The sequence below is a fragment of the Euphorbia lathyris genome, chromosome 3, assembly GCF_963576675.1.
Source record: "Euphorbia lathyris chromosome 3, ddEupLath1.1, whole genome shotgun sequence".
NCBI lineage: Eukaryota > Viridiplantae > Streptophyta > Magnoliopsida > Malpighiales > Euphorbiaceae > Euphorbia > Euphorbia lathyris.
Window position 1 is genome coordinate 57,799,353 of NC_088912.1, and position 11,446 is coordinate 57,810,798.

The 11,446-nt window shown below is 37.0% G+C and overlaps 1 long non-coding RNA gene across 1 annotated transcript; it reads right to left on the reverse strand.

The window, feature by feature from the left end:
- Positions 1-483: 483 nt before the first annotated feature.
- On the reverse strand, positions 484-9,013 carry LOC136222009 (uncharacterized). The gene is made up of 3 exons (XR_010685460.1): positions 8,845-9,013; positions 1,179-1,224; positions 484-989 (listed from the first exon to the last, which is right to left on the reverse strand). It is a non-coding gene; the product is annotated as an uncharacterized lncRNA (long non-coding RNA).
- Between the last annotated feature and the right edge of the window lie 2,433 nt (positions 9,014-11,446).

The following is an 11,446-nucleotide window of genomic DNA, read 5'->3' on the forward strand; positions in this document are numbered from 1 at the left end:
TCGTCAGATGAACAGAATGTTTCGTCATTTATAGTAAAGTCCTCCAGACAGCTTACTGTGTCTTCTGAGCTTTACCCAAAGTAGAAATACTTTGTCTACAAGTTGGTTCTGTTCTCCCGCTGACTTGTACTTCTTGTCGTTCAACTCAGCAGCTTCATCTTGAAGCAATTGATAGAAGGCTTATCGATCCTTCTTCACACTGAGCTAGTGCTTTGCTTAGAACGACTGCGTTTTGTCTTCCTGGGCCGTGAGGTCTTGATCTGTTGACTTGGGCTTGACTTCCACTTATGGGCGTTTAGGCTTAGTGTCTTAATGTCTTATAAATCACATTAACTCAACATTGAACAAACACATTAGTGTGAATAAATCAAAGCATCTAAATTTAATGTGTTAGAATATTTTTATCAATTACATAAATAATTTTGTCAAATCAAAATCATGTGGAAAGGTGTTTCAACACCGTAGACCACACGCCTCCTCAAGGTGGTCCTAGTCCTTCTAGCGTTGATCCTTCTCGGAGACCAACTCGCACGTCAGCCTTATAACTTCGGCCTTCTCCTCCTTGAGGTCAGCCTCTAGCTGGCGTATCTTTTTATTGAGACCCTCCACAAGAGCACTCGTAGCGAGAGCACTGGATTTCTCCTTTGACACCTCTGCTTCTAGATCTTTGATGCGAGCCTCATTTACGACATTCAGAGCCACATTCGCCTCAACAACATTAACATGGTCAATGATCTAGAAAAGAAAAAGACTTAGTTAATAAACATAGTAAAAAATTCCAAATTCCAAAGGACTGAGTAACTTCCCGCTAGCGCCCTACGCTTGATCATCTTTAAATGGATAGTAGGCTGGTACTTTGCTCTGTTGGGAAGAACCAATGGGATCCGCCCAATGGCTTCCTCGATGTCATTCATCACCACGTCAGAGGCCAAAATAAGCTCTTGGCCATAAGTAGCAACCCAATAGCCCCTGAGATCCGGCTTCACGGGCTAAAAGCAAAGTAAATAAAGATGATTAGTCCAACAATGAAAATATAAAGGAAAAATAGAAAATAATAGGAAGGAAATGTAGGAAAATAGGCAATCGTAGGGCAGCGGAAATACAAAAGTTTTTACCTATTTCCTTAAACCAAGATCCGTTAATCGTTATTTCATACAAAGAATGATAGAAGGAAATACCTTATATGATGAACTATCTACCGTTGCTAACGAAGTGCCCTCAACTCTAGTTCCGAGTTCACGAGCACAAAGAAAACACAAGATCAAAGTAAGTTAGAATCTCAACAAAGAAAACAATCAATAGAGATTGTCTCTAATAAATCAACACAAGATCAAAGAGAAAGAGGAAGAGATAAAATTAATCGAATGGAAGCAAGTGGTGCGATTTCGTCCTCTACGGTAGGGGGGTCAAAAATCTCACTCTGCACGGGATTAGGGTTGGCCGAAATTTACATTAGAGGGGGTATAAATAACCTCTTGTATCTAAACCCTAGTTAGATAGAATTAGGTTACTTATTAAGAGTTTTATTCTAAATAATACTCTATTATTATTATCTATAATTATATCTAAATATAAAGATAATATTAAGTTATTTGATAGGATATTAATTAGAAGCAATTTAATCACAATAAACCTTCTAACTTAATTATCCTATAATTAATTTAATCCACAGTTATAATCTAATTACAATTGTTAAAATTAAATTAATTCCCACATGTTTTTAACACATGAATTTCTCCCCCCTCACTTAATGGGCCTTAGTGGACTAAGTTGGGCTTCCATCTATTAATTACTATTCATTCCTCTTTTTGGTTCTAAGTCTTATGTGTGACCCATTAGGTTCTTATTACTACTAGCCGTATACAACCATTAAATTAATTTCCCAAAATTACATTTAATCTTTGTATAACGGAATGAGTGCGTGGGCTGTGAATAGCAGAACCGTAAAAAATTCCCCAGAGCTATAAGAAGACAGGTTGATTCCGTCGTTGACCTTTCCGTATTAGTTGCAGTATAATTCGATCCTTCATCATCTACATCCTTGAACTGAATCTTATGACTATGGATTATGTCAAGTCATATATAGCGAGATGTTAGTTTTACTTATACATGCCAAGTTAACTCTGAATATATAGGTTAAGTGAAATCTCTATTTCAATTCTTAAGCTATCACCCTGCAAGGATTTAGAGTCAAGTCTTCCACAAGCGATCCTTGGATATATCTCCCATTTATCAGGAGTGACAAATGCTCAATCCAATGTTAACTATTATGCAATTACTTCTTGTGATACCCAACGCCTACCCGCACACACCTCAGAGTCATCTCTCTTATGGATCGTGTTTGAACAGAGTCAAAGTACCACATTTCATAATCCAGAATCACTAATTAACATTCCTTTGAGTCTGAGGATTACTTATACCTATTAATACCAATGTGATGAACATGTGACATAGGATAAATCCACCCATCCTGTTATCTCAAGTCGGGTCCCCAATCCTAATAAACTCCTTCACTGGATTCATGTAACTGTCTAGATATCCACGTATCTGAAGCTTGTGAGATCAGCTCTCTGTCTCGATAGAAAACATTATTACATGCAAGTCTTTACAGTATTATGTCAATCCCTATTCAAAACATATTACTTGACTTGGGGTGGTTTTAAGTTTATTATAATGTTTTGTCTCACTTCATGCTTGTATGAACACTTTATAATCACTTTAAATAAACTCAGGGATTTCCTTTTATTAGACTTATTTAGTTCTTAAAAGTAATTGCCTTTATATAGTTTGAAAACCATATCCTATTAAAACAAATGATATAAAAGAACAATTCATTTACAATTGGTTTATATCCTAGAACAATTGACTATAGGACACTAAACCCCAACAGGAAAGACAAATCGACGTATATGTTGACTGTTCTAGAAGTGACACCTTTGGTGCCTTAGATCCTTTGTCAACTAGCCTGATCCGCCAAGAGGCTTGGAGACATTGGTTGCCTTCTCCCCAATGGAGATGCCATCAGTTGGACCTCTTGGCGGAAGGAAAGACCTTCGCCTCGGCAGCAGGGCGTTTCCCTTCCTGCTTATCTAGAGCGGCATCCGCCCTCTCCTGGGCGTCTAGAGCCTTTTGAAGCCTTCTATGCTCTACAATCACATCTTTCACATTAGTTCTCCCCCTGCCAAAGGGATAAAAAAAGGAAACTATTAGATGAAAAGTGGATAAAAATACCTTCAAATTCTTTATAAGTAATTGTAGATGATTTCATAATCCCAAGGGCTTGATCATACGCCCAGAAGTTATGCTTGACAGATCGTAGCAGTGTTAAGGGGTTCACTTCCACCGAATTAAGGATAAAGCCCCTACTCGCTCGCTCTTTATGATTGTAATTCCAAGTTGTTAGAAATCCTAAAGGCACGCCACCCGCCAGCTTCACGAAAAAGAATTTTTGTCCCTAATTATGGACATTCGACATCTTACAAGTGAAAGGCGAATAGCCTTTCAACTTGGAAAAGGATATATGGTCCTCTATGTTGGGGTTTATGTCCTATAGACAATTGTTTTAGTATGATTAAAACTATATATGAAAGGCATTAATCTTTTGTAAGTAAAAGTAATCCTAAGTTTATTTAAGTAGTTATAAAGTGTTCATACAAGCATGAAGTGAGACTATACTTTATAATAGAATAATAAACTTAAAATCAAGTTTGGGGTTATAAAGTGTTCATACAAGCATGAAGTGAGACTATACTTTATCGGAAGTTTGGGGTCTTCGAAACCAGGAGGCTAATTTACATAGACCTCTTCATTTATAATCCTATTGAGGAATGCACTTTTTACATCCATTTTTTGATATAACTTAAAATTCATATAACTAGCATAAGCACATAAAATTCAAATGGCCTTTAACCTTGCTGCTGGAGCAAACATTTCTCTGTAGTCAATACCTTCATGTTGACTGTATCCTTGTGCAACCAGTCTTGCTTTCTTTTTTATCACGTTTCCTTCTTCATCTAACTTGTTTCGGAAGACCGATCTGGTTCCGACGGTTTCTTGTTCTTTGGATGGGGCACTAAGTTCCACATGTCATTTCTCTTGAACTGGTCTAGTTCTTCTTACATAGCAATCATCTAGTACTCATCTCCTTTAGCTTCCGAAAAGTTCTTCGGTTCCAGGCATGAGACGAATGCAACATTATTCAGAAGCCTTAGTTGGCTTCTGGTTCTTACTCCATTTTGGATAGCATCTATTATATTTTCCTCAAAGTAACCTCTGGGATCTCTTACTTCTCTAGGGAGAGGATTGTCTTCAGCTGTGGGTGGTTCAATAATATCTGCAGGAATAATTTCATCAACAAAGATAATTTCGGATTCGAGTTTACCTTCCGAAGTTCCAATAGGAAGAGGTTCAAAGTCATGAGTGTTCTTAGTAGCTACTGAGGCTGGATCTTCTTCATCCTTGTTGTTGCTGAGTTTATCTGCAGGGTCAGTCTTATTGAACTCAATATGTACTGATTCCTCGAGCAGATGGATTCGTTTATTGAAAATCCTATAGGCTCTATTGTTAGTTGAGTAGCCGAGAAAGATGGTTTCATCAGCCTTAGAATCAAACTTTGCAATATTGTCCTTGGTATTTAAAATAAACCATTCGCAACCAAAAGCTCTGAAGTATCCTATCTGAGGCTTTCTCCCTTTCCATAGTTCATAGAGACTTTTCTTCAGTATAGGTCTAACAAGAGCCCTATTGAGAATGTAGCATGCTATGTTAACAGCTCCTCCCCAAAAATACTTCGGAAGCTTATTCTCACTCAGCATTGTCCTAGCCATTTCGACTAACGTTCTGTTCTTCCTTTCAACTACCCCATTGTTGAGGAGTTCTAGGAGCAGAGAAGTTATGGTCAATGCTTCTGGTTTCACAGAATTCATCAAAAGTTTAGTTCTTGAATTCTCCACCATTATCACTTCTGATATGAGCGATTTTTAAGTCCTTCTCATTCTCAATTCTTTTACAGAAGGTTGAGAATGTCTCGAATGTTTCATCCTTGCTACCGAGCAAGATGATCCATGTATATCGAGAATAATCATCCACTACCATAAGCGTGAATCTTCTTCCGTCCAAGCTCAGGGGCTGAACTAGCCCAAAAAGATCCAAGTGTAGTAGTTCGAGAGGACGTTTGGTTGATACAAGATTTTTACTTTTAAAATATTTTCTAGTTTGCTTTCCAGATTGACAAGCATTGCATATGTGATTCTTTTCAAATTTCAGTATTGGCAAACCTTCAACTAGTTGCTTTCTTGCTAATTTGGCTAGAAGGTCCATGCTTATATGACAAGAGGCATCAAAGGTAACCCTTCTATCTTTGTCACAGAGCTGAGCCATGCTCAGTAGGTTGAAATGCAGGCCTCTGACTAGGGAGACTTCTTCAATAGCAGGGTTGGTTCTAGTTGATCCAGAGCCTACTATTATTCCTTTCTTGTCATCTCCAAAACTTATACTACCTTCTATTTTTGTTCGAGTGTGATGAATTGAGTTTCATCACCAGTCATGTGCCTTGAGCATGCGCTATCTATATACCACATTTTTTTTACTGTTGAGCACATCTCAGGCCAACCTATATCATAATCAAGGCCTCTTAGGTAGCCAAGTCTTTTTGGGTTCTTTAGGGTTAGTTTTAACAGGTTTTATATTTTCATAATTACAATAGCCATTCTTGTGCCAACAAACCTTAATGTTGTGGCCAGGTTTTCCACATAAGTCACATTGGACTTCTGTTTGTGGGTTCCATCCTTTCCTACTGGAAGTATTATTTCCAGTGTACTGGTGATGGTGGCTATATTGCTTCTGAGTCGTGAGTCAGAAGGGATCTGATTAGCTCATCATACTTGTATTTTGTTAAGTCTTGAGCTTCCTCGATAGCTGTCTTCTTAGCTTGCCAACCTTTCGGAAGGCTTGTCAGAATCTTCTTTACTTCCTCCTCATCCGAGAAGAATTTTCCTAGTCACTTTAGCTCATTTACTATGTTAGTCAATTTGGCATTCATCTCGGAGATGCCTTCACTTTCTCTCATTTCAAATAGTTCATAGAGGCTCATATTCTGGTTTACTTTCGACTCCTTGACCTTGCTAGTTCCCTCATAGGTGACTTCCAGCTTGTTCCATATCAGTTGTGTTGATTCGCAACCTGAAATCTTATTGTACTTTGCAGCATCCAGAGCACAATAAAGCATATTGATAGCAGAGGCATTATTTTGAAGCTTTTTTAAGTCATCCTCTGACCATTTATCTTCAGTTTTGAGAGTTTTTAGTCCTTCAAATGTTTCATATGGTTCATAGGGGCCTTTTACAATTGCCAGCCATGTACTCATGTTTTGTGCTTGGATGAACTTTTTTATTCTATTTTTCCAAAATGTATAGTTCGATCTAAAGAACAAAGGAGGTCTGGTGATGGACAATCCTTTTGGGAGGATTTGAGTTGTCTCATTTCCTAGAAGGAAACGTGTGCTATTGGTTGCCATTTAGGGATCTTGCTCAAGATAGTTATATCTTAAATGAACAGAGCCTTGGGCTCTAATACCACTTGTTAGTCCCTTGTGAGATAATGTTTAGTTCCAAGGGGGTGAATGGAACTGTCGCACCCTGGCTTCCGGCTTTTACGCAGATCGGGGTGCGTGGCCGACTCGATCCGCTTTTCCGTGTTTAAGGTTTCGAGTCGCCACCAATCATCACTTGAAAATACGTGTATGCGGGCGTGATTGGTCGCCCTATCTGTTTAGATTGACTCTGTATGTTTTGGTTTGGATAAGGATGGTCTTTGGAGAGATTTAAGGTTCGTTTTTCCGGTTACGTGTAGGGAAAAGATGTGATCTCACCCTACCCCGCCCAACGTATCGGTACTATTGTGATATCATGTGTTTGCTAATTGTTTTGCTTTGAATTGTCGATATAAACTGGATACTCGCACGTGTTTTGGGGTTATAGGGTTTAGTATCGAATTCTAATGATGTTTTCACATCGATTAGAATCAGTTAGGTTATAAATTCGAATGACGTTTTCACATCGATCTGAATTAACTTAGTTATGAATTCGGATGACGTTTTCACATCAATCCGAATTAATTTAGTTTACAAATTTGAATAACGTTTTCACATCAATCCGAATTAATTTGGTATATGGATTCGAATAACGTTCTCACATTAATTCGAATAAGTTTGGTTTTAAAAGGCGTGTATATCACATATACACGATGCATTTATATATTTTATTTAATAAATTAAATAAGCATAAATTTATAACGTAAAATTAATGCCAAATTTTAACAAAATATACATATATATGCTACATTGATTAAAAGTAAGATAAGTAATAAATGAGTTTAAATTAGAAAAAATAAAATAAAAGGCCTAATCAAAAAAACAAATTGAAATAATTTGGGATCAAATTAAAAATTGGAGAGACCTAATTGATGGAAAGTAAAATAGATGGGTTAGATTTATAAATTAATAAAACAGGGGAGTCAATTTGAAAATAAGGAATATAAACTTTGGATTTTAGTTTGTTTGGGAGTTTGGAGGTTAATGGAGGTGAGAGTTAAATGAGGTAATGGAAAGGGAAGGGAAGTGATGGAATGGAAAGTTAAAAGTTAACCTTGTTTGAGAGTTTATAGGATGTAAATGAGGTTAAATGTTTAACCTTGTTGGGAGTTTAAATATGGAGGGGAAGGAATGTTAAATTTACATTGCAGAGACAAGAAATTTTTAAAAAGTTTACGTTACTCCCGTTAACCCCCAATTTGGAGGTTAGAGGAAGTAAAGATTTAACCCCATTAACCTCTATTTACTCTCAAAAAATAACTCCCAAACAAGATTAACTTAATACTTAACCTTCCATTACTCTTATCTACTCCCATTAACCTCCACCCAAATACTCCCATTAACCTCCACCCAAACAAGGCTTAGGTAGCCGCCTATCTCCTCCTTCTTCCTCTTCTTCACGTCGACACCTCTCTCCCTCACTTCTCCTATGGCGATCGACTCCCTTTCTCCGGCTCCCATGGAATCCGGCCTTCCCCTTCACCGATTTCACTCTCATTCACTCTTCTAACTTGGGTCTATGGCTTTTGTTCGATTTCGGGCCTTTAGGAGGCTCTGTCGGACTCGTTCCGGCGACGGCGGCGGCGATCTCCGCCTCCGATGAAGAAGTTTAGTGTCCTGAGGAGGTCCGGTCTGCTCCTAACTCAACATGCAAGGTAAATTCGTGGTCTATGGTGTTCTCTCTACTCCTTCTTCTCTGTTTTGGCTATTTCTCTTTGAGTTTACCACGAGTTCAGAGAACTCTTATGACCATGTTTGGTGTTTTTTTTGGGTTAAATGCTTGCTGAGTTGGTACTTTTGGTTCTTTGAACTCCTAGAGTTCAAGAGCTAGATGAATGTTTGGCTATTCCTGTTCGGATTGGTATTTTTGGTTCCTTAAGCTTCTACAGTTCGATCGCAGGGTGAATGTTTGCTATGTTTGTTCTGATTTAGGACGACTATGGTTTCGTTCACTGTGTTGGTTTGATGTTTGGTCGAGATCACTGTGTTTTTGGTTCTACTGTTTCTTATTGATCTAAGCTTGAGTCTTATATGGAAGATAACCTTCCGCACCGACCAGAGCCGTGATCGGCTCTGGAGGGTGCTTCGGTTCTCCGTTTAATGTGCTCGGGAGTGAATACGGGTCTCGGTTATTGCCTAGTTAATTCCTTATGATGAAATGAGAAAGGTAAAAGAGTAGCAATGATATGGCAATATATATATATATATATGGAGTATATATCTATATGTATGAATGAATTTTGCAAATAGATTACCCTTTCTTTGATTGATTATTTGGCTATTACAATGTTTGAGGAAGAACTTCTTCCTGCTCTCCCTCGAGCTCACACTCTCCTTTTTACAATGATGTCTCTATCACAGCGTTGCTGTGTTTTTTTTACTAAAAGTTGCTCTCAATTCCCTCTCTCCTCTTTTTTTTCTGTATTACAGTGATGAAGCTCTTTAAAGAATTCCCCCCTCCATTACAGTGATGAATCTCTCCTATTTATAGTAAGAATTTGGTGTGAATTATTGAGTTTCATCATTTTTTCCTATTTCCAACTGTGCCCTTGAGGGTTTATACGTAATTTTGCTGAAGCTTCTCGATACCCCTACGGTTGCTCTCTGTTGAATTATTGATTTTCTGGTAAAAATGCCGTTTGGTCCCTTGGATTGAATCTTTTTGCAGACCGACGCCGTTGGACTGAATTCGGACCTGAATTTGACGTGGACCCGGATTGAATTTGAATTATTTTTGACCCGAGCTTGACTCCGTTGCACTTGTACGAACAAAATCCCGAGCTTTGGAATTTATTAGACTTGAACTGATAGTTATCTGTGCTTTGGAATCGGACTTGAACTGATAATTACCCGTGCTTCGAATAATTCTCCGAACTTCCGATTTGTTGGGACTTGTACCGCAATGAGATAACTCAGCCACTTGAATATGATTCGGTCACTCTTTAGAATGTGCGTTCTGATCTTGCTTTTCGGGGACAGCGGGAATTTTTGGGTATCTCAGATATTGGCGAGCGGGTCTTTGGATTTGTCAAAATTACTGTAAAAAAACAAAAATAATAAGAGAAATATTTATATTAATGATGCAATATTCATTTATTACCAAAAATTCCATTTTTAAGTGTTCAATTCTTGCTAATTTATTGACTTTCAATTTTCGAATCCATTCGTCATAATTCGTTATTTAGAAATGGATTATATTCTAAATGTTTAATTATAATATAAATCGCAATCAAAGTCAATATTAACTTTAACTTTAATATACGATGTTATATCATAATTCGCAATTCAGACTATAAGCATTTCTAAATATGGAGAAATAAATAAGTATTGAAATGTTAATTCGATTGATTGACATCTGAACCTTAATTAATAAATTATAACTCGAATTCAATCAAATTCGATTTTATTCAAAATACGAGGAATATATCTCGAATAAAATTCATAATAGGTTAAAATTATACCTTAATTCTATCAAGTCGCATTTGAATATAATTCGATATTTTTACCGATTTATACCGAAATGTGACAAATTAGCCTTAACAGCACAATTTTTCCCCAATAAATTATTTTCGAGATAATACCATTTTTTTGGATAATTCATGAATTGTTCAAATTTTGAGTGAATTTATTATAAACTTAAAAATTGGCCCGGACAAAAATGGGTATCTACAGGAACTATTGGATAAATTTAACCCTTAATAATTTTTCTCACAATTAATTCAATAGCATGAAACAAAGGCAAGTTCAAAATCAAAGGCAATATTCGTTTACTAAGTTGTACAACTAAACAAAGCTTGATTCTGCTTATGATCTTTCTAAACAGACCACGGCTCAATCAGAGGAGCTTCTGTTAGGACTTAAGGTTATGTGATCTATTTTGCACAATAGTCGGAAGCGTTACTTAGATGATTTAATACAAAAGCAAGCAAATATCAAAAGAAGTAAAGTAAAGGGTTACAGAGAAGTTACTAAGTGATTTATACTAGTTCGACCTTTGCCTACATCCAGTCCCTAGAATACCTTCTTCTGGGTGTTAATCCACTAATGAACTCTTTCAAATGGTAGAGCACAAACCTTTATAATAGACTTAGAGGCACTACAAAGTACCATCCTTTGCACCCTATATTCAACAATCTATCTACCTCTCAACCTATTCACTTATAACCGAAGTGAACAGAAGAGCTTCTGATCTTTTGACAATTAATTGATTTTGTTCTAACTTAGAACATAAGGTAAAGTACTATCATCTATTACACGAATGAAAACAATGAATGTGTATAATCTTTTTGCTTTTTGCTTTTGGCACTTGAAGAATGATTCTCTTGATTTTAGCGTTTATGATCAAGTCCAAATTAAGCTTTTGTTGGGGCTTTTATAGTGAAGTCTGAAGGAGGATCATTTCGAAATTCAAAAAGACCATTGGAGGCAAGGCTCTCTTTTGTCACTTTCACCTTCTGATTTCAGTACAAAAGCTTTTCGTTGAAGTTGCTTTTCCTTTTGTCTTCTTAAGACATCATGCTTCTGATTTCTGCCGGAGGCAGACTGACGATTTGGACAATTATGGCAAAGAGTCCAAATTGTCTAGGGGGATAAGCAAATTGTTGCTTGTACTTCTTTCCACATTTAGTAACGTATTGTCAGTGAGAGAAGTCAACTTTGATTCTCTTGTCTTCCAATGGAATTAGTCTTCTGGGCTGGAGATAAGCTTCTGGATCCTTCCAACTTTTGGGCCGGATTGAAGCTTTAGGCTTATAACCAATCTTAAGGCCTTTCTTTAATTCATTTTCTTTCTCTTATTTACTCAAACACACTTAACAAACTATTAGTTAAATTAAATCAACATTTAATTTTTATACT